General features: G+C 37.1%; 1 protein-coding gene across 1 annotated transcript in view; it reads left to right on the top strand.

Moving 5' to 3' along the window:
• Positions 1-6,707: 6,707 nt before the first annotated feature.
• The window catches only part of LOC121957967 (trafficking kinesin-binding protein 1-like), a 31,855-nt gene continuing 21,825 nt past the window's right edge, over positions 6,708-16,737 (top strand). Inside the window, exons 1-2 of the mRNA XM_042506802.1 lie at positions 6,708-6,883; positions 7,761-7,955. The gene's annotated coding sequence lies outside the window, so the exon portion shown is untranslated. The remainder of the gene's footprint in view (positions 6,884-7,760; positions 7,956-16,737) is intronic.

Below are 16,737 nucleotides of genomic sequence, written 5' to 3'. Positions count from 1 at the left end.
AGGAGCTGGGCAATTTCTGGAGATTACCAGATGACTAATGTCTCCACCTCTCTACATGTAGAACAGCCATCAGTTCCCATAACCAGGTTTCAAACTGGGGAGATAAGTCAGATTTTCTCAAGATATACCTCTTGGCAATTAGCATGCCATACACCAAGACTGTGCAGGCATTATGATCCACATTTTACAAAGTTGTGAAATGTTCAAGCAGAGCTGTAAGCAGGTCAAGAGTTAATAACCTTCATAACATTTCAATAACACTAAAACAATAGACACCAAAAATTCTATAAATAAGGACACATCCAGAGGTTGTGAGCTAACTTGAAATTGATGTACACAGGCCATGCACGAAAAACACTGACAACACTGCATTACTAAAAGGTTCGTCGTCTTAAGCGAGACTTGTTGCTATATTCACCTGATATCACTCGCTCTAATGTTGTGTACTGAGCAGCATGGAGGAGCATCGGTAAAACCACTGGTGACAGCAAACAGAAGAAAAGAAGATTACTGTAAACTCTGTGCAGAAGCACACAGTCAGATTATACCACAAATACACTCCTGTTGTATTTTATCTTAAAGAGAGAGGGCTTAATTAAACATTGAAATAAAAAGAATGCAGCCAGTTGCAACACTATCAGGTTCAGAGCAGTGAGGATGAGGAATGGCTGACTCAGCCATGTTCCTCTGCTGATTCTCTGGGGAACAATAGCTCCTCTCTCTTCAGTCAAGCTGGTCAAGTGGGAGGCAATGACTACAGACTCATGGGAATTTGTTCTGATAGTGTTAAATTTTAAAAAAGCTTATTTTTGTACAATAGGCTACACGGGTGGAGTGATATCTTTATGCAGAATAATGTACCTCACCCAGCTGGGGAATTATATCTCTATGTTAATGTATAATAAAGTTCACAACATGCAAATCAAGCTGAGTAAAAATTGCATAGGCCAAACACATGCATTTTATTATGGGATGACTTGATGTAAGTGTCCTATGGGACATGTCTGTAGCCTGTCCACTTCCTGTTCTGGGTTTTCGTGACATCACTGAGTCTCCATCCTGGTTTGGGTGTCTGGATAAACAGCGGGGAGAAAAACTGTTAAGTCAGACAGAGTTCACCAGGAAGCAGCTGGAATCAGCGTGTTGTTTTAAAATTAAAAGTGCATAAAATCTATTACAAATTTCCAAAATAAAAAAAAAAAATTAAAATAGTCTGCCTGAAGGTGTCAGGAACGCTAAATCAGTTGAAACCCTCAAATGAGATCTTGAGACATATTGTTTTACCATGACTTCCTCCTGAAATGTGTTTTTAACTTATGTTTGATTGATCTTGTCCTAGCCTGCAGTTTCAATGCAATTTTAGGTTTTTTTATTATCCATTTTATCATCTTTTTTCTGTCAAAATTCTTTCATGCTTAGCACTTTGTGTTGCATTTTATGCATGAATTTTGCTATATACATAAAGTAATTGCTGTTATTATTCAGAATAACTGCCAGCTTTACCCTGAGGTCTTTTAATAGTCAGGCATGGTGGCCTGGATATCAGTAACCACTAACTCTTCTTTTCCACTATTTACACAAATCACTGATAATATCATATTATTTTAAAAAAAAACAAAACATTTTTTTTATTTACCAATTTTTTCATTATTCTAGCAGCAGTTCTCTGCTCATGAAAGGGCTCTATGGGATGGGATTAGATTAAGAAAAGTGGGTATGGGTTGCAGCTCTTTGAAAAAGATGAAAAGATGGATGTTTCCAGAATTTGTGGACATTAAGGTCTTAGCCCAAGTGGATCCTGCCCTGTGATTAAAAAAAAAGCTTTCTTCACCCTTCAGACAGTGTTTCTTTTTAGTGTTTCAGATTAATTATGAATTGTTAAATTAAAAATATTAGATGTTGTTAGTAATTAGTTCAACATTGAAACATCTTTTCCATAGTTTTTGGTTTCCTAACAACACAGTGATGATCCTCCGTAAAAGTATTTTCACATCGGAAGTTCAGGCTGTAATATTTATTATATTTTATTGTAACACAATCAAAATCCTTAATATAAGTCGTTTCAGATTGGAAATTTAGACTACAACTTCTAGTTTAATTAATTATTTTTTTTTTTACATTGACACAGTGACAATCCTCCATAAAAATATTTTCAGTTTGGAATTTTAGGCCAAAATTTTATTTTATTTGATCACATTATATTTTATTTTATGTATTTTAACACAGTGGTAATCCTCAATACAAGTTTTTTGTTATTTTATTTTATTTATTTTATTTTAACACAGTAACAATCCTCCATAAATGTATTTTCTTGTATTTTCCCTCAAGCTAAATGTTCCCCTTGTTGTCTTATGGGTTTTCGAATGGTGATGATTTTATTTTGAAGGCGGTGACCAGAAGTGCTGTTGTCCTCGTGCAGTGCGGCTTCGCGGTGGTGAGGGAGGCTCCGGAGACAGTGAGACCAGAGACAGAGACAGAGGGAGAGGGGGATGGCTGAAGAGAGGGAAGAGTGGACCGGGTCAAGAGCGACTTTGGAAAGCAGCCTAAGCTGACCTTGATCCTGCAAAGGGGGGTGAACGCCGCGCCCAGCTGCAGACCACTGACACATCACCGTGAGACGAGCCGCCCGGCCTGCACATACTCACACACACACACACACACACCTGCTCATCCTACGGACAATCATCATCACTACCTGCCGACTCCCTCTGTGGAGGATTACTCATCTGCACCGCAGCCTCTTTGGGTTCCTGACAGAGAGAGGGACGCTCCGGATCAGCGCGCGCACTGTGAGTACGCCTCTGCACTGCTTTCACACATGAATGATTTTCATGGCGATGTCATGCATCAGAAGGTCAGCTGATCATCTTCATATTGTGGTGCTTGTAAGGACGCAATTTATGAAAAGCCAGATCCGCATCCATGACGCGGCTGCTGATGTAGGTGAAGCCACACCCTCAGACAGCGTCCACAGCGCGCGGTTTGTCAGGGCACATGCATGACTGAGCCCCGGCCTGTCCACCGGGGACTCTGCCAGCAGCAGCTCTCTCTGCAGGACAGCACACAGAGTTTAGACTGGAGGTCATCCGGTGAGCTGCTGGGCCTCTGTGAGAGCTGAGACATGTCCTCTCACTCACAGTCTACAACATCCACCCTGATTTTAGGTTAGATTCCCAAAGATGGCCCAGTTGGTCTTCTCTAAGTTGTCAAAACACCTGAAAAATTTTACTCTTTTGAAATCCTTTTTGAAACATGAGCAAACGTGTTTGATTTCTTTCGAATACATGGGGAAAAGGCATCTTGGCAAGAAATTATCAAAATAAATTAGCAATAATAAATAAAAGTTACAAAAAACTGAGTGAGAGAAAAACATTGGAAAATTGTTTTTAAAAAACATGTAAAGAGAGCTGCGAACATACTTATTATAATTATATATTATTTTACAGAAATATATTTACGTATTATATTAACACCCCTTAAAGGTCATTTCCTTATTGGTTTTTGTTTTTTACTTTTTCCCTCATTTTCAGGAAATTTTCTTGTAACTTTTGCTAATTTCTTGCTAGTTATTTTGGGTTGTTTCTTGCAAAGTTGCTCATTGCCATCTTATGATATTAAATCAGGCCAATTTGCTGAGTTCTTAAAGGGCTATTTACATACAAATATTTTTTAATAAAAGGCTTTTACTTGCCAGGAGCTCATTTTTTAGAGACCAGCGGACTGAGATTTTGGGTAGATGGCTTTTTTTATATTGTTATATTTTTATAGTTTTTACTTCTGTTCCAACAACTCATACAATTATAATCAGTCTTACCCACTGTTGTTTTTTCTCTCTTTTAATGTTTTCTGCGATGCATTCACATAACCCATACTTCATTTTACATTAATGGGAAAAATTAAATAATAATGCTACTACTACAACTACTACTATGACTGCTAATACTACTTCAAATATTAATAATAATAATGACAATTGTAATGAGAAAATGGAAGTAGTAAGAAAAAAAGTGTCAATGCGTGTAGTGATGTATGTGTATGAGTATCTATAACCAGGGTTCCTTAAAAAGTCTGAAAAGGCATTGAATTTATTAATCTAAAAATAAGGCTTTAATTGGTATTAAATGGACTTAATTGTATCTTTCAAAAGTCATAAAAATGCTCAGACATGGGAAGTGGGATTTTATGGAGTTTTTTTTTCTGATGTTGCATAGTGAAATCTCAAAATAATTGGCAACATCTGTTTTTTTTGTAATTTACTGAATTCCTCCTCTTAAACTCATCATGATAGAAATCCAAGCACTGGAATCTCACATGCAGAGAGAAAAAAAACTGAAAAAATTTGCCAAGAAAAGCAGCCAGAAACACCAGATATTTCCCACTGATAGATACTTTCACTGAAGCTTTCACTGAACAAAAAAGTTCATGTTTTATGTTGTAATAAGCATTTTAGCAAAATAAAATTGTCCTCCTTCAACTTTGGTTATTAGAAAATTGGTCTTATGCTTAATTCAGAGTGGCAATAAAAAAATTCTCAAAAAGTCTTAAATCTACCTTGCCTTAAGCCTCTCTTGAAGTCACAATATAAATCCAAGCTATAATTAATAATAATAATAATGATAATAATAATAATAATAATAATAATTATTGTTATTTATTTTAATTTTATTAATTCTATTTTATTATTATCATTTGGTGGGGGGAGGGGGGCATGTTTTTACCACACAATTGTAATTCATCTAAGTGCTGCTATTAGTAATATTTATGAGATACTTGCATGCATGACTTTTAATCCAAAAATCTACATGTGCATGTTTGAACCAGAAATCATCTTTCCTGCACAGATTATGTAATTCTGAAACAGCCCAGACAAACAAATGTCCACTTGAACACTCGCCCAGAAAACAGCAGTCAAACTGCCGCAATGGGTCATACGTCCCAAGGTCTGCGTGCTGCTGCACAGAGAGCAGAGCGTGTGCTGTCTGTCACTGTGTCGTGCGTGTGCTCGTCACTAACACAAACATGTCAGATGCAAATCACCAGGTGTCTTTCATCTTTTCCAAGTACAGAGACATCAACCTCCTAATGCATCTGGCTGCAGAGGACACAAAAACACTTATGCCTGCGCGCGCGCACACACACACACACACACACCTCTTCTCCGTCTCTATTTATATTCTACCCAACATCGTGAGCCGTTTGATGAGACACACAGGTGAATTTCATGATCCAGATCTGTTGCTGCAGATCTGCTGCACATCTGCAGTGAGAAACTGAGCTCTGCAGAGTGAAGACAGAGTGATGCAAGGTCACTATGCAATGGGCAGTGGTGGGTGTACCTCAGATCAGGGACTCAGCATCAACCTCTGGTCTGATTAGTGGTCCGGTGCTGTGACCAGGATCTCCCTGGGTGTCTGGGAGGTCAGGGGGTGTGGGTTTCAGTGTTGGATAATGATTCAATAGTTTGTCCTTTGACTTAAAGGGATAGTTCAGTTGTTTTGAAGTGGTGCTGTATGAGGTACCTGAGTGTGTTACCTACAGCAGATGTCAGTCGGCATTCCCCAAGTTCAGATCAGCAGGCTGGAGTCTGACATGGAAGCTAAACATGAGCTGCTGTGGAGGGTCAGTACCAAAATATGTTTTGGCCACCTAAAAAAAAAAAAGAAAAAAAAAACCAGTTTCTAGTTTAATCGGTTTCAGTGTATCATGTCAGTTTAAGTGTACATTTTACAGTATTGAGAACATTTTCATTGTTTCAATCTCATGTCAAACAGTGGTTTCCAACAGGAAAATTTAGCAAAACTGATATTGATTTTTTTTTTTTTTGTCGTTGTTGTCAGATATTTTTAGGATGCTAAAATACCTTTTGTAGCTGACACCTCCACACACACATTGCTTAACTTCCATGTCAGACTCCAGCCTGCTTTATAAACCGGGGGTGTGCCGACTGACATCTACTGTCTATAGATTAGTAAGTTTTAGGGCGATATGTTCAACCAAAACTGAATCTTTCACCATCATATACAGCAAGTTCAGTGAAAATTTGAATAAAAAAGAGAATAAAAATAGCTCACTGAGGTTTTACAAAGTAAAAGTTCCTCCCATGCTGACACTTTCTTTGCATGTATTGCATACTTCCTTCCCTGCTGTTGGTTGCATGTAATCACACACTATCATTAATAAATTTTATCTATGATCATTAAAATAAAATGCTGATACAAAGATCACCTCCGATAATCGGCCAGGCCGATAATCTGCGTTCTTCCTGCTGAAGTGGCCCTTACACACAGAGGCCCTCGCAGACCAGGAGCCACTGTTCTAAACTCACATCAGGGGAGAGGAAGACAAAATAATTTCCCGTATAGGATCAGTTAAGTAGTGCACTTTGTCATGTTGTTATCAAGAGTAGCTCTTCAGCATCATGTGCCCTCTCTCATTTCCGACAGAAGAAGAGTGGAGTCTGCAGTGGAGCCGCTCTGATCTCTGCAGCCTGCTGGCAGGCAGCACAGTGCAGACTCAGCAGAGAACGCAAAGACTCTGTAAGGAAAGAGAGAGTATGACTCTGTAAATGTCTCTCTCCCCTCCTCATGTGTCCTCTGCAGCTCGCTGGACCTGCTGCGTCCTGTCCCTCAGGAGGACCTGCTAACCAAGTGGAGCCCCAGCTCCAGAGGCCCATGGCCCCTGTTTCCCTCCACCAGTGAGAGGTGAGCCAAGCTGGCCTCCCCGGCCCCCTCCCTGCCCTTGGCCCCAGACCTGGACCCCGACCCAGACCCCAAGTCTGACCAGCAGCAACCCCAAGAGGAGCACTATGTGAGCGAGGGCGAGTGCAGCCAGCTTGACACGCACCCGGCGCCGCCCGACTGCAGGGACGCCGAGACCATCACAGGTATGTGTGTGTATGTGCGCGCACGTTAGGGTCAACTGTATTTCAGTCTGTATTCGTATTTGTCATAACAAAATGTTTTTCACATTATTACAAGATATTTTCATGTTTGTACAAAATATTTTCATGTTTGTACAAAATATTTTCATGTTTGTACAAAATATTTTCATGTTTTTAAAACATATTTTCAAGTTGTACAAGATATTTTCATTTTTTTACAAAATATTTTCATGTTTTTAAAACATATATATAATACATATTTTAGTGTTAGAACAAGCAACTTTTCCTAACCCTTTAAAACCTGAGAAAATGAGCTTGATTTCATTTAAAAACATTAAAAAAGCAATAAACAACTTACCAACAAATGACTCAAAAAATTGTACAAAGAAAATTACCTGGAAAATAGCAAAAATAGAACAAAGAAAAAGTTAAATAAATAAATAAAACAAACAAGAAAATGACTTGAGAAAAAAAGTGCAAAATAAAATAGAATATATATTCTTTTTGTAACTTTGAATATGCAATTATAGTAATATGAACTGTAGTTTTCTGCTACCTCTTTGACAATTTTCTAATAATTTTCTCTCCCTGACTATTTTTCTCCTTTTATAATTTTCTTGCTAAATTGCTGATTGCCTTTCTCCCATGTTTTTGAAGAAAGTCAAACCAATTTGCCAACTTTTCAGAGGCTTAAATGCCTTTGAAAAGCGTCTGAATGCTGCACTAGTAAACTGATAGTGGATCTGAGTTTCAAAGGGTTAATACAAGGACAGTTATAACAAGAAAATATTAATCATCATGTGACTCATCACACGGCCATCAGACCGGCCCTCAGTGCCCCAGCAGCCAGTGTGCTGACTTTCCTCTCTGTGATGCTCAGATGTGTGCAACAGCACCGACCTGCCAGAGTTTGAGATCATCAGCCTTCTAGAGGAACAGCTGCCGGTGTACCGGTTGCGGGCTGACACCGTCTACGGCTACGACCACGATGACTGGCTGCACACTCCCCTCGTGGCACCGGACGCCAGGCTCGACCTGACCACCGAGCAGATCGAAGAGACTCTCAAATACTTCTGTAAGTCTTTTTTTGCTCAATGTCTTTTTATTGTATTTAGTGTATTTGTATTTAGTCATACAAATACAGTTTATCACAAATGTAATTGGAAAAGAAAATTACAATATGTGGCCGCAGGTTCAAGTCCATCCTGCGGCCCTTTGCTGCATGTCAACCCCCCACTCTCTTTTATCCCCATTTCCTGTCATGTTTCGAGCTGTCCTATCAAATAAAGGCCATAAAAAGCCCCCCCAAAATCTATATTTTTTAAAACAGTTGCAATAAAATCACCAAAAGATAAACATTTTCTTAAAAAAACGAAAGATGCAGATTATAACATTTTTTTTTATTGTTTTTGTTAATATATTTTAGAATATGTAATTAGAATGATTTTAACTTTAATTTTCTTGATATTTTCCCAATTTTTGAAAAATATTTTCTAATAATCCACCCCCCTTTTTTTAAAGATATTTTTATTGAAGGCATTTTCATCTAGAAATACAATAAAAGAGAGAAGACAGACAAATAGCAAAAAAAAAAAATCATTAATAACCAAACAAACAAAACAAAACAAACAAACAAAACATAATCAAATACAGTGACCCTCCTGCATCCCTGGCATGGTAGAAATAAATACTTCATATTTTCTGGATTCCTCCTCACACTAAATAGGTTTTTTTCAGGTGTACTATAGGATGTTAATTCATTTAGCCATTGTCTCTGTGATGGAGGAAGCTCTGATTTCCATTTCTGTAGAATACACTTTTTATTTACTTTTTATTTACTTTTATTTTACACGATTTATTTAGCTCACCAAAGAAAGATTAGGGGATTTCAAATGGGAAGCATTGGAATAAATATAAGAATTTAGGGAGTATGCTCTTTTTAATTAAATTTACTCTTCCGATTAATGATAGTGGAAGGTCCCTCCATTTTTGTAAATCTCTTTTAACCTGATCTAGTAGTTTTTTATAGTTGTCTTTAAAGGTTTTATCATTTATCTATGGAAGTCCAAATTTCTATGCCTTAATATTTAAAACCATTTGGGCGCCACATGTAAAGGTTTGGTTAGGTTCTTCGTATAGTTGTCCTGTGTATTTAAGGGCAGAACCTCATTTTTTGTAAGGTTTAAGTTATAGCCAGAAGCAGCACTGTATTGTTGGAAACATTGAAAGTGTGGTGGGAGTGAGTTTGCTGGGTCAGTTAGAAAAACTGAAAGATCATCTAGATAAAATGCTATTTTATGCTCACTCGAACCAAAATGAATACCGGTGATTGCACTGTTAGAGCGAATAGCAGCAGCCAAATGTTCTATGGCTATCAAAAACAACAGCGGAGAACAAGGGCAACCCTGGCGGACACCTCTGGATAATGAAAATTTGCCAACATTACTCCATTGATTAAAATTTATGCTTTGGGGCCATTAAAGAGTCTAATTCCAAAATTCATCACCCTTAGAGTTTGTAAAAGAAAGATGGGTTTGATCCTGTCGAGCACCTTTTCTCCGTCCATTGACAGTATTAGCATTGGGATCTTTTTGGGAGTGGGCTGCTTCTATTATATGTAAAATTCTACACACATTGTCTGATCCATATCGATTTCTAACAAAGCCCGTTTAGTCAGCATTAATAATTTAAGGGATAACATCATCCAGTCTTAATGCAATTCATTTTGATAAAATTTTGTAGTCTGAGTTCAGGAGACTGAGGGTATGATAAGAAGTACACTTTTGGCGATCCTTGCCAGTTTTACCAACAATATTATTGTAGCCAATTCCAAAGAGTTAGGGAGAGTCTTATTAGTCACTGCTTCATTAAGCATGTTTGTTTATCTAAGCTTATCAGAAAAGGTTTAAAAAATATTCAATCACTTTCAACATCTTCACAGAATGCATTTATAATTTTACACCTATCGTTATTATAATATGACATGCGTCTGTTTCTACTATTGCCTTGCCTCTCTCCCCCTCTCTCCCCCTCTCCTCCCCTCTCTCTTTCTCTTTCCTTTTGCCATGATTGTATTTCATTTGTTATTTACGACATCTATTGCACGTCTGTCCGTCCTGGAAGAGTGATCCCTCATAATCCTCTACCGCTCTTCCTGAGGTTTCTTCCTTCTTTTTTCCCCGTTACAGGGGTACTTTTTCAGGAGTTTTTCCTTGGGTGATGTGAGGGTCTAAGGGCAGAGGGATGCGTGACCATCAATTCTCTTATTAACTTATTTTCAGGTCATTTTCTTTGTCACCTTTTTAATAATTTCTTGCAATATGAGGGGAATTTCTCTTGCCAAGTTGGTCATTGCCTTTCTTTCCTCAATGTTTTTGAAAGAGATCAAACTGATTTGCTCTGGAGTCAAAGGGTTAAATAGCTTGGGAAATGTGTCTGAACACAGCACTTATGTCTAACCAGGTTTTAAAAAGTTAAGTGTATGCTACATTGACTGTTTTTTCATTGCTTAACCTTCCTGTCAGGCATGTCTGAGAGGAAGCTGTTAATGCTTCAGATCCCCATCTATGCTCTCGTCAAAGCCACCAGACTCCATTGAAGAAACCACTCATTTTAGCTTGCTGAACACAGGAGCTGCTGGTCTGCTGCTGCTTGGATCAATTAGTTCATTTGTGTTATTGAGTGACTTTAGTGAATCTGAACTGACCCTTTAAACTTTTAAGTCAAGCTATAACACAAACTGTTTGATGCAGCAGTAGACCAGCTGCTCCTGTGTTCAGCAATGTTATTTCACTGATTTTCTCAGTGGAGTCTGGCTTTGAAGAGAGTGATACAATGTGGTGTACACTTAAAATTATTATGTTTTTTTAGGAAAATATGTCTTGTAGCTGAACCAATCACAGCAGCACATTGCTTAGCTTCCATGTCAGACTCCAGCCTGCTTCTCCAAACGGGGAGCGTGCCGACCAACATTTATTGTCTGTAATATCCCGTCTCTGGATAAGTACCCCATACAGCCCAACTTCAAAAAATCTGAACTATCCCTTTAAACTGGTGGGGTTTAATCTCTGGAACTGGTGATGAGTATGAGTATTAGTAAGTTTAATCCTTTGAAAGATAATCAGCCATAGTTACAGCGCATTTCTTTCTACTACATGTCTACTTTTCTGCATTTCATATTCAAACCTAGAAACTAAAAGCATATTCTCTATTCAGAAAATAAAGGTATATAATAAAGGTATATACGTTTTAACAGTTCAGTGCATGGTTGGCAATACGATACAAGAACGTTATGGGCTCATTTAGATCTGATATGAGGCGTTTCAATTTTTTATGCCAAAAATGGAGGAAATGAAAAAGCCTTTTTCTGTGTAGTGGTAATACAGGTAAAACACTGGAAAAGCATGACACACTGATTTATTTTTCCCCCAAGGAGCATGTGTGCTCCAAAGTTAAAAAATGTAGGAGTGCAGAGAGAATTTTCGGGGCACAATAAAAAATAAAAACAACTTTCTGTACATTCAAAACATTCCCCACATATCCCCACAACTGTACACTTCAGAGGAAGAAACTGTAGCATTATATTTACCTGACAGAGACATTCACATTTCTACTCACAAACTTTAACAAATAAAATATGATGCATTGATATTTAATAAACTATCCAGCACTGAATAAGAATTAACAGCTCCACCTTGAACTGATTTTAAATGCATTGTGCTATTAAATAAATAAAATGTGTAACTTTAGCTGTGTCTAGTTAGGGAGACATGGTAATACATTGCAGTGTTTTGCTTGCCATCACAGCTCTGTTTCTTTCTACTGAACCTCAAACTACACTGTTACACTGAGTCAGAAGTGAGTGTAAGTATTTGAGTACTTGTTTGCTTTGAATTCTCTAGAACCAATAATGACTGCCAGTTGGTCCAGGACGATCAATGCATGGTTTGGCAAGAAAGGTCGTTTTTGCTCTCCTCCTGTCATATCACCACTCTGATCCACTGGCTCAGAGGCTCCATGAACAGACAGACAGGAGCTCTGCCTGCTGTCTCATAGAAACACTTTTAAGAGGTTTCCATTAGCCCTTAGGGCTCGCTTTAATATCACACACACGCATATTGCTCAGCGAGTCAAGCCTTAAAAATATAGTACATTAATATTATTTTCTACTACTTTTAATAGTTTTTTAAGAGTTTTTTTAACCAACATCAGTTATATACTGAATACTTATTAATTTTCAGAATTTTTACCTTTTAAATACCAGGTTTTTGCCATGATAGCATTATGTTTTTAGACTAAAAAAACACAAAAAATGAATTATTTTTAATATATGACATGTTAGTTGGTTTTTTTTTAAGTATTATTATCACAGCCTAGAATATGTCAATGATTATCAGCAGTATTGATTTTTATACTTTTTTCTGAACAGTGTCAAATACTCACACTCATACCACTCTAAAAAGAAATGTGCTTTTCCAAATTAGGCTATAAGAAATAATATACATTAATATTATTTTTTTTACTTTCATTGAGTTTATTATTTAAACCAAAGTCCATTTTAATTATAAATATCAAATATTCATTACTTTTCAGAAATTTAACCTGTTAAATGCCGGGTTTTTATGAGTCTGGGATATGTCAGTGAATTTCAGCAACATTGACTGTGACAGTGCACCGAGTGTATATAGCATGTATAGCATGTATTTTCATGTATTTTAGCATGTATAGCATGTATTTTCTCCATATGCCAAATATGGTAAAACAAAAAAAAAAAATCACATCTTCAGATGGAAAATAGTAAAAATGACAAATTCCAAGGCAAAAGCCCAAAATGATACCCAGAAATAAAACAATGCATTTTTTATGCTTTGATGGCTGTGGGATCAAAAATGTCAGTTTGAGTGGAGCATTCTCTGACCTTAGCAGTATGAATGTAACAGTTTAGTTTCCAGTGTATGTTAGACGTATTGTAGGAGCTGAGCTGGAAATTCCAAGATTAAACAAAAATACACAATCTTGCCAAACTGTATGCCATATGTATGAACACAACCACAATTATTTTTTAAAAAAAGAAGAAGAATGAAAAGCACGTAAAATGTGCCAAACAGTCCCGAAGGGTTAACAGTTATACTTTCTGTTACTCTATTATTATATATTGTGCTTGGGTGTGTTAACTGTGGAAATCAAATGTGTCTAAGAGAGAGAAATCCAGATCAATAGAATTAAATCAGTTTTTTCTAAACTGTCTCTATTGTCATATCAAATGATGTTTCCCTCATTTAGTGTGTCTGAGACTGTCCACAAGATGGTGCCATGTTTCACTCTGCGTTACTGAGTATTTTTTTTTTCTAGAGGTAGTTTTTTTTCCTATCCAGTACAGCTTAGGCCTTAGGATGTGTCATAAAACACAAGTGGTGATTAAAATGTACAACCCCAATTCCTAAACAATTTGGAACGCTGAGTAAAACAAGAGAATGCTTAAATCCTTGCTTTATAAAATGTATCTTATAAGTGTAAGTTAGTGTGAGTTATGTGAGGAATCTATTTAGTTAACCGTCTGAAATCTGAACAAATGGGAGGAAGGCAATGAGCAATGAAAAAAGAAATGACCCAAAAATTCATAAAAAGTACAAAAAAACCCTGAAAATAGTTTAACAAAAACAAAAACAAAAAAACAGGTAAATGACCTGGAAAAAAATGTTTAAAAATAATAAATCTTCAGTAACATGATTTAAAATGTGTAATTATGATAATTAGAAATGGCCTTTCCTTAGCTCTTTAAAAATAATTTCCAAATCTGCTCATTTCTAAGTCAAAAATAAAGAAACAGAAAAAAAATAGTGACCCAGATTTTATTGTTTTTATGATTATGATTATGATTATAATTATTATTATTGTAGTGGTAGCAATGTGCCTCCCTGTCCCTTTTTATTTTTATTTTTTTTCTTTTCTTTCTTTTTAGTTATGTATTTACTAATTAATTAATTATTTTCCCCCCTTATCTTGTTCTCCAACATACCAGAATGAAGGCACATGCTTACACATACACACACACACACACACACACAAGCACTCAACCAGTATACATTAACATCAAATCAATATCAAGTCAAGTCAACTTTATTTATAAAGCCGATTATGACGAAACATGGTTTGCCTCAGAGGGCTTTCCAGCATATGATATTCCTCTGCCCTTAGACCCTCACATCACCTAAGGAAAAACTCCCAAAATCCTTGACTCTTGTGGAAATTTTGTTACATGACCTGTTTTTACTGCTCTTATTGCATGTTGTTGTCGTCAGTATTGCATTTTGTTTTTTGAAAGAAATCGCAGCAATGTGCTCAGGGGTCAAAGGTTAGAATACTTAAAAAAGGCGAAAAATGATGTCGCCCCAGGTTTCAAAGGTTTAAGAGGAAGCTTTGTGTTACACAGAAGTCAGGTTATTGGTTCCCACAGTGTGTTTGCAGCCTGATCAATGGTAAAGAATTAATGTGTGTGTCTGCTCATGTCCCGCGTTAGTTTGCTGATGAGGGTTGCCATGGTTACAATGGCCAGAGGTCGAGAGATGCTTGGCAGCAGAGAGTGGAAGTGAGCAGGTGATGGAAAGGTGAAAAGCAGAGAGGTGAGGGAGTTGTGCAGCTCGCCAACTCTGATTGGCTCTTCCATCCGTCCTGCATCCTCTCAATCACAATAATACTTTTGCTTCCGTTTCACCTCCAAGCTGCAGAGCACACTCTCTGATCTCTCCGCCTTCCTCGCACTCACAGGGGCGTCCATGTGGGCGGAGGGTAATTCAGTCTCTGGGCTGGGGAGCCGAGCAGCAGCAGGAGCAGGAGGAAGAGTGAATGGAGTCGTGTTTGGAGCGGTTGTTGCCTCTGATTGTTGGTCATCGTGGAGGTCAGAGAGGAGATGGACAGCAAGAGCGGGATAGAGGGATTAGCCAGGGAGGAGTGCGAGCTGGAAGACTGGTATTATGAGGACAAGAAAGGTGGAGTATTTCAAAAATACCGAAAAGAAAGGCCCATTCAATGTAGTTTAACTCTTTGAAACCTGGATTGACAGTTTCCTTGTGCTGCCTTCCACAAGCATTTAAACCTTTGAAACACAAGCAAATGCAAATTGAAAAAAAAAATGGAAAGGTTGACAGAGAGAAAATCAAAGGAAAATGATCAAATAAGTAGGGTAAAATATTAATAAACCTAAAATTAGAATTATTACAATTATATATTTTAAATTAGGTTACAGAATTTATTTTTTTTTAACATTTTCCCACTTTGTTAATGTTATTTTTTTGATTGTTTTGTTGTTGTTTGAGATTTAGTTTTGTCTTATTTTTACATATTTTTTCTCTAACTTAGAGTAAGTTATTGCTAAATTAAGCGAATTTGCTCAGATTTCAAAGGGTTAACTCTTTTATTTTTCTTCTCAGTTTAATGGGATTAGCATTTTTGAAGTCATCCCCTGTTCCCTGAAATTGGCTAATTTCTTGCTATTTTTTTAGGTCATTTCTAAAGTTGCTCATTGTCTTCTTTCCATGTTGGGTCAATATGTGTTTAGTTTCTTTCTTTCCAGTACTCAGATCTGATTTTTGTGACATTTGCTGCTCAACTGCAGCTATTTCAGACATCTAGCAACCATAGCACCTTTGTTCTTCTCATTAAGGGGGATTTTCCTGAAGCCTGCTGACTTTGAATTTACTCTGTTTTGACATATCAACTCTCAAGCACACTCGCGTTCACACATGAATCCCCACGGTTCACTAATGTGCCGTGTGAGCCCGAGTGGATCATAGTTTCTAAACAAAATTCAAAGAAGCTGAGGTGCTTTAGTGACACAGCAATGAAATGATTTTGTGCTCTTGTCATACTAACAGAATCACAGCCATTTAACATGATGCATTCAATAACTTTGTTACCGCGTGTTATTGATCAGCGTGCAGAAGTTGATTAGAGTTTTCACCTCAGGGCAACACAGCCAACTGCTGTGCGCCATGGAAACAACCTCTCTGCCCCACTGTTGTACACTAACATGATATCCAGGATTCATACACACTTTTACCAAAACATTTCCAGGACTTTGAGGCAAATTTTAAAGACCATACATTCTCTGAAACAACCATCGATATTTTTATCAGTTTTTGCCATTACTACATAATAATATTTAAAAATATATTAATTTAAAAAATCATGAATTCAGACAAGGATTAGAACTGAATATTTAAATGCAACTTAGGAACTGTTTCTTATTCATGAGAGGGATGGTGCAAAAAGCTTGAGGCATGTTAATTATTTTTTTAAGCACCAGGGAGGGATTTTTTAGTTTTTGCTTTAAGGGATGGGCATGCAACATAAAATGGCTGTATTTTCTATTTCAAAGAAGAATTTTTGGTGAGCTTTTTTTTTCATTGACATTTTTGGTGATTTTTAAAATATGCTCTCCAAATCAGCGCCCTGTGGGTTCGGAGGGAATGTTTTTGGTGATTTTTGCATTCTTCAAAACATCTTGGAATGATGAAAAATGTGGCCACTATTTTCTTGATAATTTTTGCTGATATTTAAACAAAAACATTTGCAGATTTTATTTTCTTAAAAGTTTTGGGTAATTTTTAAAGAAGACATGCCCTCCAAACCAGTGGCCCATAGGTTTGGATGGCATGCTCAACAAATGCTGTGGGGAATGCTTTTGGGGAATATTTAGTTTTCCAAAACTTTTCCAGGTCTGGAAATTACTATTTGCAAATTCCATAACTTTCCCAGTTTTTCCATGACCATATGCACCCTGTATATGAGTGGTAATGGAGGTATAACATCCTAAACATGACCCATGCACAGCCTCTGAAGGGATGACTTTTCTGTGT

The sequence above is a fragment of the Plectropomus leopardus genome, chromosome 18 (genome assembly GCF_008729295.1).
Source record: "Plectropomus leopardus isolate mb chromosome 18, YSFRI_Pleo_2.0, whole genome shotgun sequence".
Taxonomy (NCBI): Eukaryota; Metazoa; Chordata; class Actinopteri; order Perciformes; family Serranidae; genus Plectropomus; species Plectropomus leopardus.
This window is presented reverse-complemented; position numbering and strand designations above follow the sequence as displayed.